Genomic DNA, 10,071 nt, shown 5'->3' with positions numbered 1-10,071 from the left:
TCTTGGGTACTGATTCATGCGAAGGGCTAGCAGTTTGATACACACTTAAATAAATTGCCAGAAATAGCCAATTTGCTCAATTTACCTTTAACTCTATGTTATTATTAATAATTAATGATATTTATCTTAGCTAAGTTACATGTAAGTGTGATTTAAACAAGAATAGCTAAATAAATAAATCTATATATATATAAAAAAAAAGGGTATTTCTGTCGGTCATTCCGTCGTACATTTTTTTTCCTTTTAAGGAAGTTTTTTTGTAGAGAATAAATGATGAAAAAAACCCTTAATTGAACGGTTTAAAAGAGGAGAAAACGCGGGAAAAAAATGGAAATTAAATTTTGAAACATAGTTTATATTTAATTTCGACTCTTTAAAATTCAAAATTCAACCGAAAAAAAGAATAGAAAAACTAGCTAATTCGAATCTTTTTGAAAAAATTAAAAAAAGAATTTATGGAACATCATTAGTAATTTTTCCTGATTAAGATTAATTTTAGAATTTTGACATGTTTTAAATAGGTTAAAATCCAATCTTGTTAGAATATATAACAAATTGGACCAAGCTATATTTCTAACAAAGACAAATTATTTCTTCTAGATTTTGCAGAACAAAAATTGTAAAAGAAATTCAAAAGACTTTGAAATAAGATTTAAATTTGATTCTACACATTTTCTAGATTTGCCAGAATAATTTTTTTGAATTTTAATCATAATAAATTTGAAGAAATATTTCACAAATATTCTTCGTCGAAAAAACAGAAGCTAAAATGAAGAATTAAATTAAAATGTATTTATTATTCTATACAATAAAAAAATAAAAAAATTACTTGAACATTGATTTAAATTGTCAGGAAAGAAGAGGAAGGAATTTAAAAGGTAAAAAGGTATATGTGTTTAAAAATCCTAAAATCATTTTTAAGGTTGTATTTTTTCTCTAAAATTGTCTTTCTGAAAGTTATAAGAAGCAAAGTAAAAAAAATAAATGAATGTATTCAAACAAGTGAAGACCAAGTCTTTAAAATATTTTCTTGGATTTTCAAATTCTATTTGAGTTTTGTCTCTCTTAGATTTAAAAATGGCAGGCAAAGCGAGACCAGCTTGCTAGTAAATAAATACAATTTAAAAAATAGAGGCAGCTCACTGGTAAGTGCTGCTATTTGAGCTATTTTTAGAACAGGCCAGCGGGCTACTCATCTGGTCCTTACGGGCAGGGCCGGTCCGTGGCATAGGCCGTATAGGCAAATGCTAAGGGCGCCGTCCATCAAGGGGCGCCACGCCAGTGCCACAAATGTTGGGGGAAAAATAAATAAATAAATAAAAAATAGTTGGTGCTATTATTTCTAAATACAAAAAATAATCCCACGTTAATTAAAATGCAAAGTAAAGCCTATTTAATAGAAATATTATTTGTTACAACATTACGCCCCCCCTCCCCCCGCACGGTGCGCCCCCTCCCTTCCCGTATCATGACTTTTTTTGGACGTCACCACATCAAAAAATCAACACAAGATGTCAAAACGGCCAAAACTGTCAGGTGCCCAGGGAAGAGAAAAGAAGAGGAGGAGAAACGAGAAAAAGACAGAGGTAGCAGGTAGGTAACGTTAGCCTACATGAAATTATTTGTCTGTTACAGAATGTGATAGTAACCTGGCTTTTTAGCATTAAGCTAATGTTACATGATTCGCCAATTGCTGATCAATAAATAGCTAGTTCTGTTTTAACTTCGGGTTAATATTGTGGAGGGGGCTGAATTGTTATGGAAAATAATAATGTAACGTTAGGTAATTACAGTACTCCCACCTTACCGTCCTCAGGGACATTTGTATTAGATCTTTTAAGCAGGTGTTTTTTGTTTACATTGTTATTGCCTTCTGGTTAGCTAATGTTTGCCCTGCAGGTAATAGTCACTTTTCCACCCCTTTATATATTAGGTATAGTTGTAAGCCTAGTTGTTAAAGTGCACATCATTAATGTTAATTAAGCAATATCACATGAGAGGGAATGCTGTTTTTTAATTTGAGCACTGCTGTGATTCGGGTAAAGATAATCATAACATAACATTCTCATATAATATGTTAATTTGCTTTCTTTAAGTAAAAAAAAAAGGTCAAAGACAAAGCTATTTGGTTTCTTCTGAGTATATACACTTCACTGCCGATGTGGGGGGGGCGCCACCTAAAATCTTGCCTAGGGCGCCAGATTGGTTAGGGCCAGGCCTGCTTACGGGCACCGCGTTGGTGACCCCTGCTCTAACCACTAGTCCACTGCGTACAATTCAGCCAAAAAGATACTTTGCGATTATTATTCTGCGTATTTTGGCTTATTTCACTGCACACATTACTTCCAAAAATCTGACTTAATAGTTTATGTAATCTTTGACACTTTTGTAGTGAAGGGAATTATATTTATATAGCGCTTTTCTCTAGTGACTCCAAGCGCTTTTGCATAGCGAAAACCAATATCTAAGTTACATTTAAACCAGTATGGGTGGGCACTGGGAGCAGGTGGGTAAAGTGTCTTGCCCAAGGACACAACGGCAGTGACTAGGACAGCGGAAGCTGGGGATCGAACCTGGAACCCCGTGAATACAGCTTCTAATCGTATTATATTTAAGCATCGAGGAGAAGAAAGGATCTATTCACCAGGGCCGAGAGTCACATATCCAACAAATAACTCCATTAAGTTATAACTGAAAGGCCCCCGGGGGCCTCCAATGTTAGTGCCTTGCTCGTGTGACTCGGCAGGTATTTAAACCCCCCATCATTGGAACCAGGTGCCAAATATACTCACACTTTCCGAGCCAGAAAAGCAGAGATTGCTGAGTCATCGCGTATGTCAAGACCAGCGACGCCTGGAACATTCCAGCAGAGAAAACCACGTCAATGCTGCCCTCTGCCGGAGAACGGCTGCAATGGACGCGGTCTCCATGGCAACGTCGGAGTTATTTGGATGAGCAATGAGGTCAGGTGATAAAAGGAATGGTTGCGAAAGCAGGTCAGAGGGAAGCACACCCCAATGTAATGACAAATAAATGAATGCAAAAGTATATTTTAGAAAAAGATCAATAAATATGTTTTAAAAAGTGTGATCTGATTACTGAAAGTAACAGGAGGAAAATGTAAGCATGTGATTAGTGTTGTCCCGATACCAATATTTTGTTACCCGTACCAAAATGTATTTTGATACTCTTTTATATAAAGGGGACCACAAAAAATGGCATTATTGGCTTTATTTTAACAAAAAATGCTTAGGGTACATTAAACATGTGTTTATTATTGCAAGTTTGTCCTTAAATAACACTGCAAAAAGTCAAAACAAGAAAAAAAATTTACAAAAATGAGGGGTATTTTATTTGAACTAAGCAAAATTATCTGCCAATAGAACAGGGGTGTCCAAACTTTTTCCACTGAGGGCCGCAAACGGAAAAATTAAAGCATGTGGGGGCCATTTTGATATTTTTCATTTTCAAACCATAACAAAATATATGGATTTTTTAAAATGTATTTTACCTTTAGGGGTCCCGGGGACCATAAATGGTCTCGGTTATTAAAATGTAAAATAAGTCTAATTTGTATTATTATTTTTTATTTAACGCTTACAGTAAATCTCTATATCAACTTTGAAAAAAAAAAAAAGGTTTTATGGCTTTTCTGTCAAAAACTTTGTTTTTTATAGTAAAACTGAAATATGCAGTGTTTAGTAATTAGAGCCCTAAAATATCAATAATGCAGGACACCATTGATTTTAATTATTTAATATTTTTGAGTCATCACAGTAAAAAGATAAATAAAATACCACTAAATATATTTGGGATCCAAAAGTTGCCCCACTCATAAAGTGATACATTTTTATTAGGTTCAGATATATCTGTCGATTTTGTTTGTTTTGCTCTTTTATCAAAGAAAACGTTCATGTTTTTATATGGCAACTACACAATATATGCAATATTTACCACATAAATGTTTTTAAAGTGAAATATTTGAAGTAATTGGAGCCCTGAAAATAATTCATTATAACATGGATTGTTTGTCATTAGTATTTTTTTTGAGCAATGGCAAAAAAATAAAAAATAAAGACAAAAGAAAAAAAAAACAGCCTGCATGGCAGCTTTTGTGTCAACATTGCAACTTTTTCTCGTTAGATTTCACCTCATTCCACTTTTTTTAATGTTCTTTTTTATTTTTGCAATAGCATTTACAGAATGCGTGGCGGGCCGGTAAACAATTAGCTGCGGGCCGCAAATGGCCCCCGGGCCGCACTTTGGACACCCCTGCTATAGAACAAGAAAATTTGGCTTGTCAAGACTTTCCAAAACAAGTAAAATTAGCTAACGTCAATGAACCCCAAAATACCTTAAAATAAGTATATACTCACTAATAACAAGTGTACTACTATATGAGTATGTATTTTCTATTGTTTTGTTAAAAATAAAACAGCAAAGTCCATTTGGCTGTCATCTGTTTTAATTATGAGATACAATTGTGTCAAAGTCATGATTTTTTTATTTTTTTTTACATGCTTGAAATAAGAAATTATTACTTTAAAAAAGTAGTTTTATACTTGTGAGTGTTGATGACACAGCTTTGCAACAGTTGATATTCTAGTTTCAAGCATGTTTTTGTCCATTCGTGGACCTTGGGGTGTTGTGTTTTCCCGGAATGCAAAGGAAAGTTGGCGCGGGCAAGGCGTGAAGGTAAAGACATGATTTATTTTTTAACTCTAAACTACAAAAAAGGACGCAAACAAAAGGCGTGCACAATGGCGGAGAACAAACTTGACTAATGAAACAAAAGACTAGCACAAAAGCAATTAACTATGAACATGAAACAAAAACACTTACTGTGGCATGGCATGAAGCATGAACTATAGTAAACAGGAATCTCATGGGTAGCAGAGGTAGTAAGGATAATGTCACCAGGACGATCAACAGAAAAAGACAGGCTTAAATAACAGTGACATGATTAGTGACAGGTGTGCGAGTGCAAAACGTGAGACAGGTGCGTGACATGAGGACAGGTGAAAACTAATGGGTTGTCATGGAAACATAACAAACAAGAGTGCACAAAACATCCAAAAACCAAAACAAAACATGATCACACAGACATGACAGTTTTACTCAATATGGGTCATCAAATCTCAGCGACAAGCTGTAATATCTTACTGAGATCATTTAGGACCAAAACCCTTAAAACAAGTAAAACACTCTAACATAAAATCTGCTTAGTGAGAAGAATTATCTTATCAGACAGAAAATAAGCAAATATTACCCTTATTTGAGATATTTCATCTTACTTAGATTTCAGTTTTTGCAGTGAAAATAGTGAACATACAAGACAACTTGTCTTTTAGTAGTAAGTAAACAAAGAAAGGCTCCTAATTTAGTCTGCTGACATATGCAGTAACATATTGTGTCATTTTCCATTCTATTATTTTGTCAAAATTATTAAGGACAAGCTGTAAAAATTAATTATTAATCCACTTGTTCATTTACTGTTAATATCTGCTTACTTTCTCTTTCAACATGTTCTATCTACACTTCTGTTAAAATGTAATAATCACTTATTCTTCTGTTGTTTTGATACTTTACATTAGTTTTGGATGATACCACAAATTTAGGTATCAATCCGATACCAAGTAACAGGATCATACATTGGTCTTATTCAAAGTCCTCATGTGTCCAGGGACGTATTTCTTGAGTTTATAAACATAATATACATTTTTGAAAAACGAAAAAGGATTTTGTGATGCTAAAAAATATTGATGTAATCATAGTAGTATCGACTTGATACGCTCCTGTACTTGGTATCATTACAGTGGATTTTTTTAATTCATTTTTTTATTAGTTTTTTTCATAAAGAAATACAATAATGTATGCTTACGGACTGTATCCCTGCAGACTGTATTAATCTATATTGATATATAATGTATATATTGTGGTTTTTATGTTGATTTAATTTTAAAAAAACACCAAAAAAATAAATTGGATAGAACTGCCCTTCGTCACAGCAAACTGAATTTAGTGTTTTAGTCATTTTTTGCACGATAACTTTTGCTATTCTCTTCTCCTTTTGTTACTCTACATCGGGGGTCGGCAACCCGCGGCTCTAAAGCCGCATGCGGCTCTTTAGCGCCGCCCTAGTGGCTCTCTGGAGCTTTTTCAAAAATGTATGAAAAATGGAAAAAGATGAGGGGGAAAAATATATATTTTTTGTGTTAATATGTTTTCTGTAGGAGGACAAACATGACACAAACCTCCCTAATTGTTATAAAGTACACTGTTTATATTAAACATGCTTCCCTGATTCGAGTACTTGGCGAGCGCCGTTTTGTCCTACTAATTTTGGCGGTCCTTGAACCCACCGCAGTTTGTTTACATTTATAACTTTCTCCGACTTCCTAGGACGTGTTTTATGCCACTTCTTTTTCTGTCTCATTTTGTCCACCAAACTTTTAACGTTGTGCGTGAATGCACAAAGGTGAGTTTTGTTGATGTTATTGACTTGTCTGGAGTGCTAATCAGACATATTTGGTCACTGCATGACTGCAAGCTAATCGATGCTAACATGCTATTTAGGCTAGCTATATGTACATAATGCATCATTATGCCTCATTTGTAGGTATATTTGAGCTCATTTTGTTTCCTTTAAGTCCTCTTAATTCAATTTATATCTCATGACACACTATATGTAATATGGCTTTTCATTTTTTGAGGCTCCAGACAGATTTGTTTTTGTATTTTTGGTCCAATATGGCTCTTTCAACATTTTGGGTTGCCGACCCCTGCTCTACATGACATGTTTACATCTGAATCTAAAACAAAACAGACTAAATTATACTGCTGGTTGTGCAGCACAGCAGACGTTTTGAGTTTCTTCCTCTTGGTTTAGTCCCTAGAATTATCTCTGGTGTTTTATTTAAGGTATAAACACTCAAACAAGACAAGAATGCCTTTAGTGTAAACATGGCATGTTCGGATTACTGTAAATGTCTCGGTATATGCGCATATTTGTATACTTATATATCTTCAACCAAACATAAGGTCCTTTACTTGTTGATTCAAACCGGCTAAAATAAGAGTTTGAGCATATTAGGAAGTTTCACTATGAAGGCAGTGCCTTTACTGTACATACAGTATATGAGGATGCCTGTACTGTATGTCCTTTCAAATGAGAAAATACCATTTTGTTATTATTTTTACCAGCACATTGTGAGTCAAATTATGTTTGTTATTAACAAATGGGAAATTTAGCTGGAAATGAGCAAAGCATTCATTTAGCGTTACAATGTATAGAATATTATATTTAAAAAAAGTCAGACACTGGATTATTTTAACATCACAGTGCGCTACTCCATAATATTTGTTACATCTTGGCCATTTTTGTTTATTTATCTTCATAGATCACTTTTTTTTCACTTGTTTCCCCTCATTTTGTATCTAACTACTGTGGAGAATGCATATATGTTTAAGAGTTCTTTCTCTAATCACAGCCATGTTTGGAGCAGCTAGTACTTTTCCTTTGTATATTCTACCAGTTTCTCTTTGTCTTCAGAGGTCTGTTTAGTGTCTTAACTTTTGGAATGTGAATACAGAAGTTGGCTCTTCCGTTTGAATATATATATTATATTACAACCCTAATATCAACTAGAGTAGCCGATATGAATGTATTGGTTAAACTGATCTCCTGAAATTTCAGTAAAACTTGATAATATTCCTATTCTGTCTTGATGGTCCTTACTCAGCATATATGTCATCGAAAGAACTTGGGATTGACCAGTAACTTAGATTCCCTGGGAGGAAGAGCTGGTCGACGCAAAACTACCATTATTGTTATTATCCATCCATCTTTTTCCGCTTATCCTAAGTCGGGTCGCGGGGGCAGCAGCCTAAGCAGAGAAGCCCAGACTTCCCTCTACTATAATTATCATATATATATATATATTTTTTTTTTACTATTTTATTTTACTTTGCCCTCCGCTCAAGTGCAGCTGGGATTAGTGTTGTCCCGATACCATTATTTTGGTACCGGTACCAAAATGTATTTCGATACTTTTCGGTACTTTTCGATATTTTTAAAAAAAATAAAGGGGACCACAAAAAATAGCATTATTGGCTTTATTTTAACAAAAAAAATTACGCTACAGTAAACATATGTTTCTTATTGCAAATTTGTCCTTAAATAAAATAGTGAACGTACAAAACAACTATTTTTTTAGTATTAAGTAAACAAACAAAGGCTCCTAATTTAGTCTGCTGACATATGCAGTAACATATTGTGTCATTTTCTATTCTATTATTTTGTCAAAAATTTTAAGGACAAGTGGTAGAAAATGAATTATTAATGTACTTGTTTATTTGACTGTTAATATCTGCTTACTTTAGTAAGCTACTCCATTAGTGATTTAGAAGTAGCTAAATGGACCACAATGGAAACAATCCTTTTGGCTTTTTGTGCCATCCATTTGCCTTTTTAAAGCATTACATGGATTCAATTCTTTAAGATGTCAATAAACTTCTCAATCAATCAATCAATCAATCAAAACACTGCCGACTGCGACTGGACTTTAGCCGCTAGCTAGCGAGCCATGTCTTGAAGCACCTCTTCCTGAGGGCGTTTCAGTGTTATAACTTCACCTTTACTGTTAGTTTTTAAGCCAAAATGCGTCCGTTCTCCCTTTTCTGTCTACACACTGTGTCTGATTATAAGTACTCCGTGATTGTGCGCTGCCGAACATGCTCCTCTGCTCGTAAAAGCAGCAATGTCACGACGTGACGACGGCCGGGATTCATTAGTATCGCGGTGCTATACCAATACCGGAATACCGTACAACCCTAATATCAAGTTAATTTGAGTGTGGTGGCGCTTGTTGCTCTCATTAATAAAACAATATTTTCTGCATTGAACTTTCTGTGCTTCATTTTGACATAAAAATACATCGAAAAGTCACATCAAACGTCTCGGTAACGACGTCGCAACGTACATAAAAGTAATTAATTAGATTACGCGTTACTAGTAAGAGTAATGACGTTATCATACAACGCCGTTGTCAGGTTCAAACACTGATGACATCTATTAAACAAGACTAGAAGCAAGGAATTAAACAGAGACAGAATTCAATTTAGCTCAATTGAGGAGAAACGTCTGGGATGTACTCTTTGCACAGTCTCACCACGCTCCTGGCGAAAGATTGTACGCCTCCTCTTTTATTTGGACTTTCCCTGATTACATGGCAACAGCTGTTTCTAAGGGACAGGGGTCATAAACAGCCGTCGCCTTTGGTTACAAAACAGTTCAAGGAAAAGGTGCCTGTAGGCGGGGTCAGGTCCTGCTTCCTCTCTCCGCTTTGTAGATCTCGGGTCAAGACAAAATCTTCCTGTGGGTTACAATACATCAAAGAAACCGACACCTTCATGTCGCTTCCCATACTACACAGTGGCGTTTTACAAGCCTTTTGATTGGTAAGATTAAAAGACAGCCTTTGGAAACACAAAGTTTTGTGATAACTTAGATACAATTATTCCGACAGCCGTTATTCGGGACACTGACTACGGGGAAATATTTGAAAGGAATATGGATCAACATCAAAAAGCATTTGTACGTTAAAATGAGTTTTTACAGTGTAATTAAAATTGTTTTATTGAAAGCAATCTTCTCATTACACATTGAATCCAATGTCAACATAAAAAGTCATGCAAGTTATTACCTGAAAAACACACCCTTCTTTCATGTTGACATGCAACTACTCTTAAGTTTGAGTTTTGTTGTCAAACGACGTTCATATTTGGATTTCTCTGCATTTGGAGTCAAGACGGCGATCACTGAGGGATTCTAAATGCTTTTATTTGCTGGAAACTCATAAAAAAAAACAGAAATACATGCAATAGCAGCTACACAACAGCTACGCACACAATAGCACAGAAGCTAGACGTACAAGTGTCCTTAATTGAACAATATACACAGCACATTTGTCAATATAAACAAATATCACATATTTATAGTTGCATTTTTCAACGTATCCAGTAACAAACGTGTCCGCATCATCCAACTTACTGCTTCATCCTCTGCATTAT

Source organism: Entelurus aequoreus, linkage group LG13 (assembly GCF_033978785.1).
Source record: "Entelurus aequoreus isolate RoL-2023_Sb linkage group LG13, RoL_Eaeq_v1.1, whole genome shotgun sequence".
NCBI lineage: Eukaryota > Metazoa > Chordata > Actinopteri > Syngnathiformes > Syngnathidae > Entelurus > Entelurus aequoreus.
This window is presented reverse-complemented; position numbering follows the sequence as displayed.